At 38.1% G+C, this 17917-nt stretch overlaps 1 protein-coding gene across 1 annotated transcript in view; it reads left to right on the top strand.

Annotated features, from left to right (window-relative positions):
- CNTN5 (contactin 5) overlaps window positions 1-17917 on the top strand; it is a 1534958-nt gene that overhangs the window by 570351 nt on the left and 946690 nt on the right. The window lies entirely within an intron of this gene.

Genomic DNA, 17917 nt, shown 5'->3' with positions numbered 1-17917 from the left:
GTAGGGGAGGTTTTGCATGTGTAGGGATAGGAGGCATACAGGAACTCTATACTTTCCACTCAACTCTTCTGTAAACTGAAGCCTGTTCTAAAAAGTAAAGTTTATTACTTAAAAATTATTCAGCTAAAAAAAAAAAAATTATTCAGCTGAAAGAAAGATTTGCTAGCTATAAATTAGATTTTTTGTTATTGTGTAATCATAGTGATTGGAATAACTTGAAAAGAAAAGAGAAACTGAGATCCCATCTTAATATTATCATGTCCAAATTATATTTTGGAGATCAAACAACCACTTGCTATATTCTTTCTTTGTAGTAGTAGTAATGAAACAGTCATTTTTAATTTACTTATTTTGGAAAGCTATAAACTTTCTTTGTAATTGTGGATTAATAATTGCACAGATTATTTTGTCTCTGATTCTTTATCTTAACCTTATAATTGTTATGTATCTTTTGGCTTCAGTCACCCCACTGCTGATCACAGCTACTGTCTGTCTGATTCTCACAACATTTATTTCTACTGTGTAATATTTTTAGAGAATGTTTTAGTTGATTCTTATAGTTACTTGGACTTTCCAGCTTAAATTAGCCCAATTCAGTTAAATAATATATATTTTTTTAAATATCTGTTGTCCTGCCTTTCACATATCTCTAGGCTATATTGATTGTATTATATTTGACTGTGGTATCAAATTTTGGTTTTTGTTATTTAATGTGAATTAAAATGATAGTAAATTGTAATTATGTGTAAAACTGCAACCAGAGGACACAGTGAAAGTAAAAAAGAGAAAGACTGATTTTATTTTCAAAAAAGTGTTAAAAACTGTAAATTTCAGACACAAAATTTGCAGTTTGTTTACCTGTTGGTCTTTTAATGGACCGGAACCTGGTGGTCCGGAGTCAACGATAAGAAAGTAAGAGAGAGAAAGAGGCTGATAGCGCTTCTTGGTCCTTTAATGGACCGGAACCTGGTGCTTCCAAGAGTGAGAGAGAGAAAGAGGCTGACATCCCCTGGTTTAGGCGGAAAGCCAACAGAGGCTCGCGCCGCTGCACGTAGGCACCAGGCGCCCTCTCCAGTGGGTGAAGGCCTTCTCCAGAGGGTTTTAGAAGCCCGGGCAAGAAAGTAAGCTTAGCGGGTCTCCGCGCTCCAAGGAATTAGCCAGAAATAGAGAGAGAGAAGAAAAAAAGAAAGACACGGGGACCAAAGCTCTGATGGAGCAAAGGTGTTTTAATCAACATGGCGTGGGCGTATATACTGTCTTACAAGGTGGTTATTCTCAGGAAAGACAAAGATTAAAATTCCAGACTTACAAAATATAAGATGATCCCTATCAAAGAGAGAGAACTGCAAACAATCACCTTTTACCTTATGGCTCATAAAAAGGAAGAGGATACTTATCACCATAATGAGAAATGCCTGGATTCCTCAGCCCCTGGGAAGGCGTGCCTCTCCTCTTAATTCCTGAATATTCAGGAATCAATAAGGGCCAGAGGGTTCCTGACAGATCCAAAACAGCACACAGGAAGCCTCTTGTTAAATGCTTCCTGACATTTACCTTTTTGGTTGTTAAAACACTATTGTGACCATCAACAGATGTCTTTGAAAATCAGAGTGCAGAGGTTAACCAAAAATTATTAAGTGAGGAGAGTATGACTTTTAGGAATATTCTCTTACTATACAGATAGTATATTTAAAAAAAGAAAAAAAAGCATTATTGACTGTAAAGCAATGAAAAAGAAGGTTGACAGATTGGAGAGCTGCATTATATAATCCTTGGATAAGTTTAGGAAAGTCGAGAGCACAGAGGACTTGTCTCTGCCTTTCCACCGAATTCTGGGAGGAGTCATCCTTAACAAACACTTAACAATAAAATGAGATGGCTATTGCAGAGTGGGAATCATAGCAGTGCAGGCCTTGACAAGACTATTAAACTATCTGAATTCTTCTTAGGCCTGGCAGATCACAGACATTTAGTTTGGTTTTGCATGATCAAACGGGGAATTTCATGTTCTTATTATGTATTCAATATATATTAAGCTGAAGAGACCATATAGAAAAGATTAGTGGATTAACAAACTGGTAGGATATAGGTGAGAACCTGAAAACCGTAAGAAGAAAAGGCATCCACTATTCAATAAAGAGAACTGCAGAATTCCTAGAAGCCATCCCTATTCATGATCTCTGCACTATGACAATTTCTTTACCGTAACAGATGCCTGTAGAAAAATGACCACAGACAAGATGTTCATTATCTGATGCCAATATTGGATAATAAATACTGGATGACTGTAGGGATAAGGAAAATATTCAGTCATAACTTGGGATGTCAGCTGTCCCTATAGTACAGTTTATAAGGCTTTTATGTTTTTGAAGAAGGGAATGAAACTCTTTGCCAAATTCATCTTCTTAAAGATTTCTTCTTCCTTCATGCCAGTTTTCCTTTTTGCTGTTCCTAGTAGAGTTCTTCTTCATGGATCATATCCTTCTTGTGGTGAAGGACCTTGTATAACTCAATGAAGCTGTAAGTCATACTGTGCAGGGCCACCAAAGACAACAAGTCATAGTAAAGAGCTCTGACAAAATGTGGTCCACTGGAGGAGGAAATGGCAACCCACTCCAGTATTCTTGCCCCAAGAACCCCAGTACCAGTATGAAAAGGCAAAGAGACATGAGCCACCCCCCCACCCGACCTGGGTTGCAAAGTGTCCAATATGCTACTGGGGAGAGTGGAGCTAACAGCTCCAGAAAGAATGAAGTAACTGGGCCAAAACAGAAATGACACTCAATTGTGGATGTGCCCGGTGATGAAAGTAAAGTCTGATGCTATAAAGAAACAATATCACATAGGAACCTGGAATGTTAGGCCCATGGATCAAGGTAAATTGGAAGGGGTCAGACTGGAGATGGCAAAAGTCAACATGGGCATTTTAGGAGTCAGTGAATTAAAATGGACCAGAATGGGTGAATTTAATTCAGATGGTCATTATATCTACTACTGTGGGCAAAAATGCCTTATAAGAAATGGAGTCACAGTCAACAAAAGAGTCTGAAATGCAGATGTGAATGCAACCTCAAAAATGACAGAATGATCTCAGTTCATTTCCAAGGCAACTTGTCAGCATCACAGTAATCCAAATCTATACCCCCACCACTAATGCTGAAGAAGCTGAAGTTGACTGGTTCTATGAAGACCTACAACACCTTCTAGAACTAACATCAAAACAAAAATATCCTTTTCATCATAAGAGATTATAATGTAAAAGTAGGAAGTCAAGAGATACCTGAAATAACAGGCAAGCTTAGCCGTGGAGTACAAAATGAAGCAGGGCAAAAGCTAACAGAATTTTGACAACAGAATACACTGGTCATAGCAAACACCTTTGTCCAACAACCCAAGATATGACTTTACCTATGGGCATAACCAGATAATCAATATCAAAATCAGATTGCTTATGTTCTTTGCAACCAAAGGTGGAGAAGCTCTATACACTCAGGAAAAACAAGACTTGGAGCCGACTGTGGCTCAGATCATGAGCTCCTTAATCTGAAATTTAGGGTTAAACAGAAGTAGGGGAAATCACTAGGCCATTCAGGTGTGACCTAAATAAAACCCCTTATGATTATATACTGGAAGTGACAAATAGATTCAAGGGGTTAGATCTGGTAGACAGAGTGACTGAAGAGCTATGGACTGAAGTTTGTAATATTATACAGGAGACAGTGACCAAAACCATCCCAAAGAAACAAATGCAAGAAGGCAAAGAGGTTGTATGAGGAAGCTTTACAAATAGCTGAGGAAAGAAGAGAAGCAAAAGGCAAAGGGGAAAGAGAAAGATATACCCAACTAATGCAGAGATCCAGAGACTAGCAAGGAAAGAGTAAAAAGGCCTTCTTAAATTAAAAATGCAAAGAAATAAAGAAAAACAATAGAATGGGAATGATTAGAGATCTCTTTAAAAAAATTTTTTCAGTTATAAGAGGAACATTTCATGCAAAGATGGGCACAATAAAGGACTGAAACAGTAAGGACCCAACAGAAGCAGAAAAGAGTTGGAAGAGGAGGGAAGAATACACATAAGTAATTTGCAAAAAAGTCTTAATGACCTGTATAACCACAATGGTGTGGTCACTCATCTAGAGCCAGACATCCTGGAGTATGAAGTGTCAAGTGGAAGCATTACTATGAACAAAGCTTGTAGAGATGACAGAATTCCACCTGAGCTATTTCAAATCCTAAAAGATTATGCTGATAAAGTGCTGCACTCAATATGCTGGGAAAATTGGAAAACCCTGCAGTGACCACAGGACTGGAAAAAATCGGTTTTCATTCCATCCCAAAGAAGGGTAGTGCCGAAGATGTTCCAACTACCGTACAATTACACTCAGTTCACATTCTAGCAAGGTTTTGCTCAAAAGCCTTCAAGCAAGGCTTCAGCATTATGTGAACCAAGAACTTGCGGAAGTTAAAGTTGAATTTTGAAGAGACAGAGGAACCAGAGATCAAATTGCCAACATTTGTTGGATCACAGAGAAAGCAAGGGAGCTTACAGAAAAATTTCTGCTTCGGTGACTATGGTAAATCCTTTGACTGTGTGGATCACAGCAACATATGGAGAATTCTTAAAGAGGTGAGAATACCAGACCACCTCATTTGTCTCCTGAGAAACCTGTATTTGGGTCAAGAGGCAGCAGTTAGCATCAGGCATGGAATAACTGACATGTTCAAAATTGGGGAAGGAGTACAACAATGCTCTATATTGATGCCCTGCTTATTTAACTTAGGGCTTCCCTGGTGGTTCAGATGGTAAAGAGTCCATCTGCAATGTACAAAATACATCATGGGAAATGCTGGGCTGGGTAAATCACAAGACAGAATCAAGATTGCCAGGATAAATATCAACAACCTCAGGTATGCAGATGATATCACTGTAATGTCAGAGAGTGAAGAGGAACTAAAGCGTCTCATGATGAGGGTGAAAGAGGAGAGTGAAAAAGGTGCCTTGAAACTTAACATTCAAAAAACTAAGATCATAGTATATGGTCCCATCACTTAATGGTGAAGAGAGGGGTGGAAATTGAAAGCAATGACAAATTTTAATTTCTTTGGCTTCAAAATCACTGTGAAATGTGACTGCAACCATGAAATTAAAAGACTCTTGCTCCTTAGAAGGAAAGGTGTGACAAATCTAGACAATGTATTAAAAAGAAGACACATCACATTGCCAACTAAGATCCACATAATCAAAGCGAGGTCTTTCTGGTAGTCATGTACAGATGTTAAGAGTTGGACCATAAAAAGGTCCAACTTGAAGAATTGATGCTTTCAAATTGTGCACCTGGAGAAGACTCTTGAGAGTCACTGGACTGCAAGGAGATCAAACCAGGTGATCTCTAGGGAAATAAACCCTGAATATTCATTGGAAGGACTAATGCTGAAGCTGAAGCTCCAATACTTTGGCCACCTGATGCAGAGAGTAGTTTCAATGCAGTGACTCATTGGAAAAGAACCTGATGCTGGAGAAGATTGAAGGCAAGAGGAGAAAGAGTTGGCAGAGAAGGATATGTTTAGATGGCATCACCAACTCAATGCACATGAATTTGAGCAATCTCAGAAATAGTGTAGGACAGAGAAGGCTAGAGTGCTTCATTCATTGGGTTGAAAAGTATGAGACAGGACTTAGTGACTGAACAACAACTACAAGTAGAGTTCTTGTCAGGAGATATCCTTAGATCATATCCAACGTTCAGCAAAATAAAATCTAATAGCATGAAGCATCAATAATATTTTCATCTTTTTTTCTAACCAGAGGCTCCTGACTTTTATATAAATTTGCCTACCACCTCACCCCAAACCAACTCCTTAAGTCCAAATATGCATAAAAAAGCAGTTTCTAATAAGCTAATAATTGCTGCTGTTCTGTTCATTAACCAAAAAGACATACTCAAATGCCACGAAATAGCTGGAGAAAGTCTACCTTATGCTTTCTGTCCGTCTGTCTCCATCTGGACTTAGGAGTAGTCGGGGGTCCCTAAATATGCCATGTTTTGTCCTGTAGGCAGTCTGCTTTCTGATCAGTACTTTCTTTTGAATACTGCCTTCTGTTAGTCTTCTTTTTTCTTTCCCTTTTCTCTTAAAATTTCTGTCTCATTAAAAGAAAAGAAGGAGGAAAAAAGTAAAATATGCATGTGTGTGTGTGTGTGTATATATATATATGTATATATTTAAATACCAAAAGCAATTATAAAAAGCAAATGTCTATAATTAAAATTCCCCTTACTGGCATTTCTGTTTTCTACAAGTAAACATTCTCTTTTTAGTTACCTCAATATTGTTAAATAGCAAACTTAATTTCACTAGTTTTTGCATTAATTCTAGACATTATTTGTTGATTTTTGGCTGTGAGATATGAAGCTGTGAATCTGTTACATTATTTCCAGTATCCTTTTACCAGTGTCTTCCTACCACTATTGACCTCTTAATTCTCCATAGTAGTTGCTGATCCATCTCAATGTAAATATGGAGATATTAGCACTACTGCACTTCTGTTTACCTGTACTTAATCCTCTTACCTCTCAACTTTTGGAACTGTATCTTTACTTTTTGTCTTCCATGTTAAAAACACCTATGTGTACTCTTTTGATATCCTTATCTTTTGCATGTTATATTGTACATTAATTCTAAAAGTGATAAAAATAAGATTTATGTAAACTATATGTATATACATATTTAGGAATTCCCTGGTGGCTCAGATGGTAAAGAGTCTGCCTGCAATGTGGGAGAACCAGGTTCGATCCCTGGGTTGGGAAGATCCCCCAGAGAAGGAAATGGCAACCCACTCCATTATTGCCTGGAAAATCCCATGGATGGAGGAGCCTAACAGGCTACAGTCCATGGGGTCACAAAGAGTCAGACACAACTGAAACAACTTCACTTCACTTCATAAACATATTTAGTTATTTTACGGCAGAACAAATAAGTCGTATGATTTTATGTTTTCTCTATATGTCCAATGTCTCTATACTCTCATTCTCCACATGATGTTTATAAGTTTTCAGTCATCTTGAAATTGGTCATGGTCTGATCGAGGTCATCTTGATTGTTCTAAGTACTTTAATCTCCAATTCCTGGATTGGTTTGGCTCCATTTCCTTGAGGCAAATTCTCAGAATTGTGTAAGAGGGAGAAGCTTATGTCATGGCTACAGTCTGATCATCATGTAGTTAGCTCTTTACCCCTGGTAGGGGTTTCAACATCTGTAAAATAACTCAAAAGATATGGCTCAGAATATTATCTATAGCTCTTGTAGAGGAACTAAAGGTCTGTGACTTTAGTAATTAACCTATTATTCTTTGGTCTTATTGACTGCTTTCCTTTGCTTCAGCATTTTCTCCCTTCTCTGACTAAATTTATTCTTCAGCTAAAATGCTTTTATGCAGACAAGAGGCGAGCAGAGGACATGGGAGTGTCTGTCCTGGGAGGGCTCCATAGAGTTTGGCTTGGTTTTATTATTAAAATCATTAAATGTTTTACTTTGCTTCAAATATGTTTCTATAAGTTTCCTTTGTGCTGTCTCCACACACAATTCCTCCAGAATGCCTTATTGATTTTTTTATTAATTAAAAATAATAGCATATTTTAGCCTTTCATTAATATTTTCAATATATTGTCATACTGTTTGTTAAAAATAGCTCTCCCCACAATAATCAATATCACTATTTTCATAAATAGCTATACATTAAAATTCTAGGAAGATATCTTGGCAGAGTTGTAGTAGAGACAAAGTAACATATCACTTCCTGGTGATAAAATAATGTCAAGTAAATTTCTGTGGTTGGAGACTAGAGATGGAGAAACTTCATTTTGGGTCACAGTAAGGATTACAGTTTTTCATATTTCAGGTGTTCAGATTCTTAAAGAACCCACCCATCATGGTCAAATATCCTACTTTTGTTCAGTGGAATTGCATTAGGTGAATGCATATGAAATGATCAAAATTACACAAAAATTTGCACACATGAACTTGCCCTCTAACTGTAGAACTGATAAATATATTTGACTTTCACAGTCACCTACAGGATCACCGTATTTGACCCTACATAATGAACGTGTTTGCCATTGGCTGCCACAGTATTCAGTTTCCAAACTTCAATGCATCAGTCAAAATGGATTTTTTTTTTTTTTCTTACTTAACTGTCTGATGCTAGTAAGGAATGTCTCCTGGGAACTATTCACGTAGTGGTGGTTCTGCACTTCAGCGTCCTTCTACTGTGTGGCTTTGACATCTCAAATCCTTTACTTAGAATCACAGGGCTGAAGGTTACACCCCCAGTCCACTTCCAAGAAATGTTAAGAAGCAAGATAAAGTGGGGTATATCACTACCTGCCACATTCTGTTGTTTAGAACTAGTCATGGGGCATCAATGTGATTGCATAGAACTGTGGAAAATTCAGTCTTTCTGTATATGCTGCAAGATGAAGCAAGATAGATGAGAATCTACCGAGGCATGTTACCAAAACTGCACATATCTTATTACTAAGTGCCTCTGGATAGATTGCTTCTCTTTGGAGGGTCAGTAATGTAATTGTCAAAATATTTGTTTGGGAATTGGTTGAAAAATATTGAAAAACAAGAAAAAATCAACACTTTTATGAATACTAGAAGTTTAAAATACTTTCTTGTAAAAAATAAAAATATTAGAATATCATCTGTAAATCTCGTAGAACACCATATGATACAGACTTTATCAAACAAGGCAGAAAACTGTAAAGAGCCCATTCTATGCCTTACCAAGGATGAACGTATTTTATTTACTCTTTCTCTAAAAATCAAATGACTACCTTTTCTTTTTGCTTTCTCCTTTATGCATTTGTATAATTGAATACTTTCTTTTAGTTTGGGTTTCTCTGGATTTAGAGACATTCTTCTTGGAGCATGTAAGCACCCATAAAATTCTTTGTATGCTATGTGTTAAACTTCAGGTAACTGAACCAAGAAGTGGGATAAATAGCATTTAGGGACCCTAGAGAGTCATGTAACTGGATAAAATCAGCCTTCAAATGCAATAGAGCATTATTTATTCTGGTGTGTATGTGTGTAAATATGACAAGGGGAAGCTGTTAAAATAATGAAATATTACCCTTCTAAAGAGTTAGAACACAATTTAATATTACAGCATCAAACTTCCTCTTAAGAGTATGATTTTGTCATACATATCTTTTTACTTCTCATTCTCTCTAGTGGTCCCTCCCTTTAAGGAACCACGAATGTTGCTTTATTCACTCATGTTGACACCTATGATTAATGAAGGCTTATCACATGAGATCATTTGCTCCCACTCGAATTCCCTAAAACACTGCAGAGTCCATACATACTTTATGACACGTAGTCTTTTAACACAAGTGTCCAACTAAGGTAATATTTATATGAATTATGAAGCAAGATATCTATTCTGTAATGTGGAGTATCTTAAGAGATGATACAACTACAACAGGAATTCAGGAAGATTCTGGTGTTGTCATATTTTTATTGCACATCCTTAGCCAGAGTTTGAGAGGAGAGGCAAGAGATGAAAGAACAAGAAGGAGAGCAAGCCAAGAGACTGAGAAAGGGATTGAATTTAAAATAGAAAAACCTGAAAAAAAATGAAGGCAGATAAATTTCTATTGTATGAACAGTTTGAAACAAGTGTCTTGCCCTTCAAACTTTAACCTGTATTTAAATCTTTTAATATATCTGGACATACTCATGTCTAGTATTTGGACATATTATTTCACTTCTTAGTTTCTTACTTGGTTATATGATAGATTGCAAACAAAAAGAGAGTTACTCTTTCTTTCAAAATTATATTGGGACATTGTTTAGTATACTCATTACTCTTCTAATATTAATGTCATTTTGTGATATTAATTAATCTTAAAATTATTGTTAAGAATAAGTACTAAATTTGACCAGTATTTACAGATTTTTATCAACAAAAGAAGTATAATTTAGGTCCTCACTATTTGAACCTTAAGTTATTACATAAACTAATAAAATGAGAGAAGTTAAAAGTAATGTATTTGTAAATGATATTATTCTGAACATAGAGTCTATACACAACCATTTGGTGGAGAATACCCATTCCATTTCTACTCACAGTTCTTTTATCTTTAAACTGTATTTTCATTGCACTCTTCTTACTTTAGAAATATCATGCAATTCAAAAAGATATATTTATCTTCAACTGTGATTGTGTTCTAGTTTAGTCACTAAGTCGTGTCCAACTCTTGTGAACACATGGACTGCAGCCCACCAGGCTCCTCTGTCCATGCGATTTTCCAGGTAAGAATACTGGAGTAGGTGGTCATTTCCTTCTTAGGGGATCAACCCCTGGGTCTCTCGTGCTGCAGGTGAGCTCCTTCATTGCAGATGTGGTTTTGTTTGTTTGTTTGTTTTGTTTCTTACCAAAAGAGCCACTAGGGGAAACCCAGAACCTTAACCTGGGTTCCCCAGGAATCATAGCACTCTATGACAGTCGCTAAATGACTAATTGATCCCCCTAGAATTCAGATATATAGGGCTGACTGTCCTGGTGTGAGAAGAGCAGAATTTATCCATAGTCTCCCAGCCCTCAGTGATAAGAGTTTGGCTCCACTGGGTGTTAACACATGACTACTTCTAGGCTGTGCATACGTGAGCACCAAGAAGAGTCCCACGGAGCCATTCTTAGGGAATCCCCAGAGTAGGAGATGCAGACCCAAGGCAGAGATGTGAAACTGTCCTGTAAGCAGTATTTGAGACCCCAACCCAGATCAGATCTTCATGGTGGCAGCTAAAACAAACCACTGTTAAGGTTGGAAGATCTGAAGTAGTCAGTGTGAAAGAATGATGCCTCTCAGCCCTAGCACCAGAGAGATATACTAGTGCCCTTCACATACAGTGTTTGTTCAACAATGCAGGACCTCCATCTCTGTGAGAACAAAATATCCTCATTTCTTTTTCTAGAATAACAGGGAGGGCAGGTAATAAAACTGAGTCATTCCTGTTCTCCCCCACGGTGTTAGCTCACCTCAGTCTCTGAAAGATATCACTGAGGCAAGCTATAGCCTCTACCGCCTCATCTAGTCTTCATACATCCTTGTTGATTGATGTTCAGTGTCTCTGTTCTACCTCTTCTCCAGATTCCCCTCGCCTTTAGCCAGTACTCCAGGCTAGTCTCTCTGCTTTACTGGTGGAGTCACCTCAGACCTTTATTCATGAGCGGTCTGATCTTTAGTTGCCCTGCCTTTGTTGCTGCAGTTTTCACACACTTGGTCAGTGGGCCAGGCAGAGCAGCACCAGGAGTTGCCCTAATGAACCCCCTCGGTTTCACACATTCTCCTCCCTAACCCGACTGTTCTGTCTTCAGAGCGGCAAACCTAGCTCCTCATAACAATGTGACCACTAGCTTATTGTCACAAGAGACCCAAAGCAAACTGGTTATATTTGCAGCATCATGTTCAGAGGAATTCTTATTATAACTCCTAGTGGAAATATTTCTCCCCTGGTAACTAAACATTTAACATAGCAACATCTGAGTCAGTGAGGATAGGAAATACATATACTAAGCAAAGACATAAAGATAAGGAAGAAGGAATCAATTCTATTTGCACCCCTTCTTTTCAAGACCAATATGTTATTGGACTTGATATAATCAGTGATTAAGCAAATGCATTTATCTGGAAGGAATGCATTTCAATTCTACTGAATGTTTCCTCTGGGATGGCATCTCAACTGAGGCTTTTGTAGGCCGATTCACTATTGTTTGGCTGTCTTAATAAAGAACATAGCGCTGCTTGTGCATTTTGTGTTTTTAAGCCCATGAAAACAGCTACTTTCTTAGAAAATGGGCCTTTAGTCTCAGGCAACATCGTTTGGAATTACATATCAGTAGGTCAGATATTATGTTAGACCTTGAATGGTGGTGCAGTTAGGGGCACCCTAGGCAGGAAAAATAAGTACTGAGGCCATTAAAGATAAACAGTTATCCTTCTTAGGGTAGAAGGGATCCTGTGTAACCAACTTGAGACCTGGTCTCTTCAAGGAATTTTGCCATATTGAAAACTTGTTTTTGGTCTCTATTGTTGGAAAGTCTCACATTCATCAGTGATGGTAGCTTCCCCAATGTGTAACCATGGTTACTCCGCCCCTGCGTCCATCACGGTAACACTGGAGTGGAGTGGCTGAGGAGAGAACCTGTCTGACACCTTGGGAGGGGTCATGTCCATTCATTGAAAGTCCCCTCATTTATTTTCTCTGATGAGCATTACTATGAAATACAAATATCTACATGCTTTGAGATCATGTCTAAAGGGATATTGTGTCTTCTCTACAGCTTCTTGCCCCTAATCTTCCATCCTTGTTTTTAAATTTTGCTTATTTTAATTGGAAGACAATTGCTTTACAGTGTGTGTTGGTTTCTGCCATAGATCAACATTAATCAGTCATAGGTATGTATATATATGTCCACTCCCTCTTGAATCTCCCTCCCACCTCTCATCCCATCCCACGCTTCTAGGTTGTCACAGAGCACTTATTTGAGTTCCCTGCATCAGCAGATTCACACAGGCTGTCTAGGTTACATATGGTAATGTATGTGTTACAATGCTACTCTCTCAATTCGTCTCACTCCCTCCTTCCCCACTGTGTCCACACATCTGCTTTCTATGTCTGTGTCTCTATTTTTGTCCTACAAATAGGTTCACCATTATCATTTTTCTAGATTCCATGTATATGCATTAATGCATGGTATTTGTTTTTCTCTTTCTAACTCACTTTAATCTGTATAATAGGACATAGTTTCATCCACCGCACTAGAACTGAATTGAATTTGTCCTGTTTTATGGCTGAGTAATATTCCATCCATTATAGACTTTTCCCTGTAATTTATATCTAGTGTGAGCAGTGGGGTCAGAAAAGATGCTTGATACATTTTCAATTTTTAAAAAATTTACCTAGGTTTTGTTTGTGACCCAAGATGTGATTTATCCAGGAGAAAGTTTTGTGTGCACATGAGAAGAAAATGTATTCTTCTGCATTTGGATGGAATATTCTGAAGATGTCAATTAGGCCCATTTGCTCTAATGTGTCATTTATGGCTTATGTTTTCTTATTAATATTCTATTTGATTATCTGTCTGTTGCTGTAACTGGGGTGTTAAAATCCCCTACCTTTATTGTGTTACCGTGGATTTCCCCTTTTATGTCTTTTAGTGTTTGCCTTGTGTATTGAGGTGCTCTTCTGTTGGGTGTATAAATATTTACAATTGTCATGCTTTCATCTTGGATTGAGCCTTTGATCATGTAGTGTCCTTCATTGTCTCTTTTAATATTCTTTGTTTTAAGATCTTTTTTGTCTGATATAAGAATTGCTACTTCAGCTTTCTTATGATTTCCATACACATGGAATATCATTTTCATTCTCTAACCTTCAGTCTTTATATGTCTCTAGGTCTGAAGTGGGTCTATTATAGGCAGTGTATATATTATAAGTCTTGTTTTTATGTCCATTCAGCCAGTCTATGTCTTGGTTGCAGCCTTTAATGCATTTATATTTAAAGTAATGATTGATATGTATGTTCCTATTGGCATTTTCTTAATTGTTTTAGTTATTTTTTATTTATTTGTTTTTATTTGGTAGGTCTTTTCCTTCTTTTGTGTGTGTGTGTATATGTGTGTATGTTAGTCGCTCAGTTGTTTCTGACTCTTGCAACCCCACGGACAGCAACTTGCTAGGCTCCTCTGTCCATTAAATTCTCCCAGCAAGAATACTGAAGTATTTAGCCTTTCCCTGCTCCAAGTCCCTTTAGCATTTGTTGTAAAGCTGATTTGGTGGTGCTAAGTTATCTGAACTTTTGCTTGTCTGTAAAGCATTTGATTTCTACATCAATTTTGAATGTGATCCTTTGTGTGTACAGTAATCTCAGTTGTAGATTTTTCCCTTTCATCACTTTAAATATATTCTGCCATTCCCTTCGGATCTTCAGAGATTCTGTTGAAAGAGCAGCTGCTTACAGTATGGTGTTTCCCTTGTATGATGCTTGTTGCTTTTCCATTGCTGCATTTAGTATTTTTTCTTTGTGGTTTTTTTGTTTGTTTGTTTTACTTTGATTAATATGGTCTCAGAATGTTTCTCCTTGAGAATATCCTGTATGGGACTCTGCGCTTCTTTGTACTTGAAAGACTGTTTGCTGTCCCACATTGCAAAAATTTTGGCTATAATCTTTTCAAAAATTTTCTCAGACCCTTTATTTTTTCTCTTCTTCTGGAAACCCTATAATCCTTATGTTGGTGCATTTATTTTTCTTTTTTCCTTTTTTTCACTCATTTATTTGTTTATTTTTTTATTAGTTGGAGGCTAATTACTTCACAACATTTCAGTGGGTTTTGTCATACATTGATATGAATCAGCCATAGATTTACACGTATTCTCCATCCCGATCCCCCCTCCCACCTCCCTCTCCACCCGATTCCTCTGGGTCTTCCCAGTGCACCAGGCCCGAGCACTTGTCTCATGCATCCCACCTGGGCTGGTGATCTGTTTCACCATAGATAGTATACATGCTGTTCTTTTGAAATATCTCACCCTCGCCTTCTCCCACAGAGTTCAAAAGTCTGTTCTGTACTTCTGTGTCTCTTTTTCCGTTTTGCATATAGAGTTATCGTTACCATCTTTCTAAATTCCATATATATGTGTTAGTATGCTGTAATGTTCTTTATCTTTCTGGCTTACTTCACTCTGTATAATGGGCTCCAGTTTCATCCATCTCATTAGGACTGATTCAAATGAATTCTTTTTAATGGCTGAGTAATATTCCATGGTGTATATGTACCACAGCTTCCTTATCCATTCATCTGCTGATGGGCATCTAGGTTGCTTCCATGTCCTGGCTATTATAAACAGTGCTGCTATGAACATTGGGGTGCATGTGTCTCTTTCAGATCTGGTTTCCTCAGTGTGTATGCCCAGAAGTGGGATTGCTGGGTCATATGGCAGTTCTATTTCCGGTTTTTTAAGAAATCTCCACACTGTTTTCCATAGCAGCTGTACTAGTTTGCATTCCCACCAACAGTGTAAGAGGGTTCCCTTTTCTCCACACCCTCTCCAGCATTTATTGCTTGTAGACTTTTGGATAGCAGCCATCCTGACTGGCGTGTAATGGTACCTCATTGTGGTTTTGATTTGCATTTCTCTGATAATGAGTGATGTTGAGCTTCTTTTCATGTGTTTGTTAGCCATCTGTATGTCTTCTTTGGAGAAATGTCTGTTTAGTTCTTTGGCCCATTTTTTGATTGGGTCATTTATTTTTCTGGAGTTGAGCTGCAGGAGTTGCTTGTATATTTTTGAGATTAATCCTTTGTCTGTTTCTTCATTTGCTATTATTTTCTCCCAATCTGAGGGCTGTCTTTTCACCTTACTTATAGTTTCCTTTGTGGTGCAAACGCTTTTAAGTTTCATTAGGTCCCATTTGTTTATTTTTGCTTTTATTTCCAATATTCTGGGAGGTGGGTCATAGAGGATCTTGCTGTGATTTATGTCGGAGAGTGTTTTGCCTATGTTCTCCTCTAGGAGTTTTATAGTTTCTGGTCTTACATTTAGATGGTGCATTTAATATTGTCCTAGAGGTCTCTGAAACTATCCTTAATTCTTTTCATTCTTTTATCTTTATTCTGTTATTCAATAGTTATTTCTACTATTCTATACTCCAGTTCACTTATGCATTCTTCTGCCTTATTTTTCTGCTATTGTTTTTTTCTAGAGCATTTTTAATTTCAATATATTTTTTTTTGCTTGGCACTGTTTATTAATTATTTATTTCTTCTAGGTCATTGTTAAATGTGTTCAGTGATTCTTGCACTTTTCTCCATTCTGTTTTCAAGATGTTGGATCATCTTTACTGTCATTACTCTGAATTCTCTTTCTGGCAGTTTGCCTATTCCCTCTTTGTTTATTTGGTCATGTGGGTTTTTATCTTGTTCTTTCATTTCCTGCATGAGTATCTGTCTTTTAATTTTATCTAATTTACTATGTTTGAAGTCTCCTTTCCCCAGGCTGTAGGGTTGTAGTTCCTCTTGCTTTTGACTTTTGCCCTCCATGGGTGAGGTTGATCCAGTGGTTTGTGTAGGCTTCATGTTAGGAGGGTAGTTGGATGGTACCTGTCTTGGATATAAGACGAGGCCTTCGTGGGAGTTCACACCAATTAATGCTTCCTAGTTCAGGAGTTCTCGAGCAGTCTAGTGTCCTGGACTCAATGATCCCACCCCAGAGGCTCAGGCCCTATAGGGCAATAATAGGGATTGAAACAATCACACAAAAAATGATTAAAAAATGAGCCCTAGACAAATGGTAAATGAAAATCAGACAAATAGTAACAAAAGCAGGAATATACACACACAGAGAGACAAAACAAAAACAGCCCAAAGGAAACAGGGTGTAAGAGAGTGACCTGGTGAGTAAAGGAAACAAAAAATGATATCAATCAATTAAAAGCAAAACTATAACACGAAATAGAAAACAAGACCAAAGCAAAGAGCTAACTGAGGAATAAAGCAAACAAAACAGACTAAAAACATGGTGAAAAAAATGAAGAGAAATAATTGAAAAGCAAAGTTAAATAGAATTATATAAAAATGTATATATATATATATATATATATATATATATATATATATATAATAGAATAATGACAGCAAGAAGTGAACAGTAAGGGAAGAAAAGAGAGAAAGAGAAAGAACACACACACACAAAAAAAAACTGCAAAAGCCAATAAAGCCAATATAGAGGTAGAAGTATATAAAGGAAATAATGTTACAAAATTTCTCAAAAGTTTAAATAAAGTTAATAATAATAATGAAAACAATAGCCACAGCAACAGTGGGAGAAAAAAAAGAAGAGGAAAAAAAAATCCAGAACCAACTAGAGAACAAATCAAAGTATAAGAAAAATAATAAATTATTTTCTTGGGTTTCAGCTGTCAGCATCCTTTCCCAGACAGTGAGTCACAGCCCAGTCCACCTAGCAAGGAGGCCCTCCCATACTGAGGGGAGAGCTCTCCCCCGAACAACTGTGGGGACAGCTCAGACTCTAACTTGGCCCTGCTCCTGTATGTTCTTGCCTCCAACCTCCACTGCTGCCAGACCTAGGGCATTTTCTTGTGTGCGAGCCCTCATTTGCCTTTTATCTATTCCATAGGCACAGTCTCTCTAGTTGATTGTGTAGGTTTAAACTGTGGATTGTGCAGCTGGTGGAAAGGTTTTCTGTCTTCTTCCTGTCACTCTGGCCCTGGAACTCTGTGGTGTTATCCCTACCTCTGCTTGTGGTCATCCGCAGGAGTTTGCACCTGGAGGACTTGGATCTGCCCAGTGAGGACTGGGTATGGAAGTGGCACGGCTGCTTGTGTAACGGGGACCCTGGCAGCACCGGATGCACAGGGAAGCCAGTGGCCGCGAGCACACGAGATATGGTGCTGTTAGTTTTTTCTATCCTCCAGCAGCTCTGCCCCAGTAAGAATCAAGTGTGGAGGTGGCATAGCTAGCTTGGATCACAGGGACACTGGCAGCCTCAGATGCTCAGGGAAGCTGGTGACCATGAGTTCAGAAGATATGATGCTATCAGAATCTTCCTCTAGCCTCTGCCATTCAAAGGGCTTCCCTGGCTGGTCCTTCTCTATTGCCCGGAGATCAGGCACTCAAAGGTCCACCCTCTCGGGAGTCTTTCTCTGTTAGCCAGCTGCCAGCACCAATGCGTGGGGAGAGAGGCTACAGGGATGGCTCTACCCTCTGCACATGACTCAGTAGTAGCACCTGCCTCCGTGGCTGCCTGGCTTTCCTCCAGAGGCCTTGCCCACCATAGAATCCTCAGGCCTGCCCCCTCAGGCCATCTCCCTGTGGTTAATAGCATT

The sequence above is a fragment of the Cervus elaphus genome, chromosome 1 (assembly GCF_910594005.1).
Source record: "Cervus elaphus chromosome 1, mCerEla1.1, whole genome shotgun sequence".
Taxonomy (NCBI): Eukaryota; Metazoa; Chordata; class Mammalia; order Artiodactyla; family Cervidae; genus Cervus; species Cervus elaphus.
The sequence above is the reverse complement of the archived record's forward strand: the minus strand, read 5'-3'. Positions and strand labels throughout refer to the sequence as shown.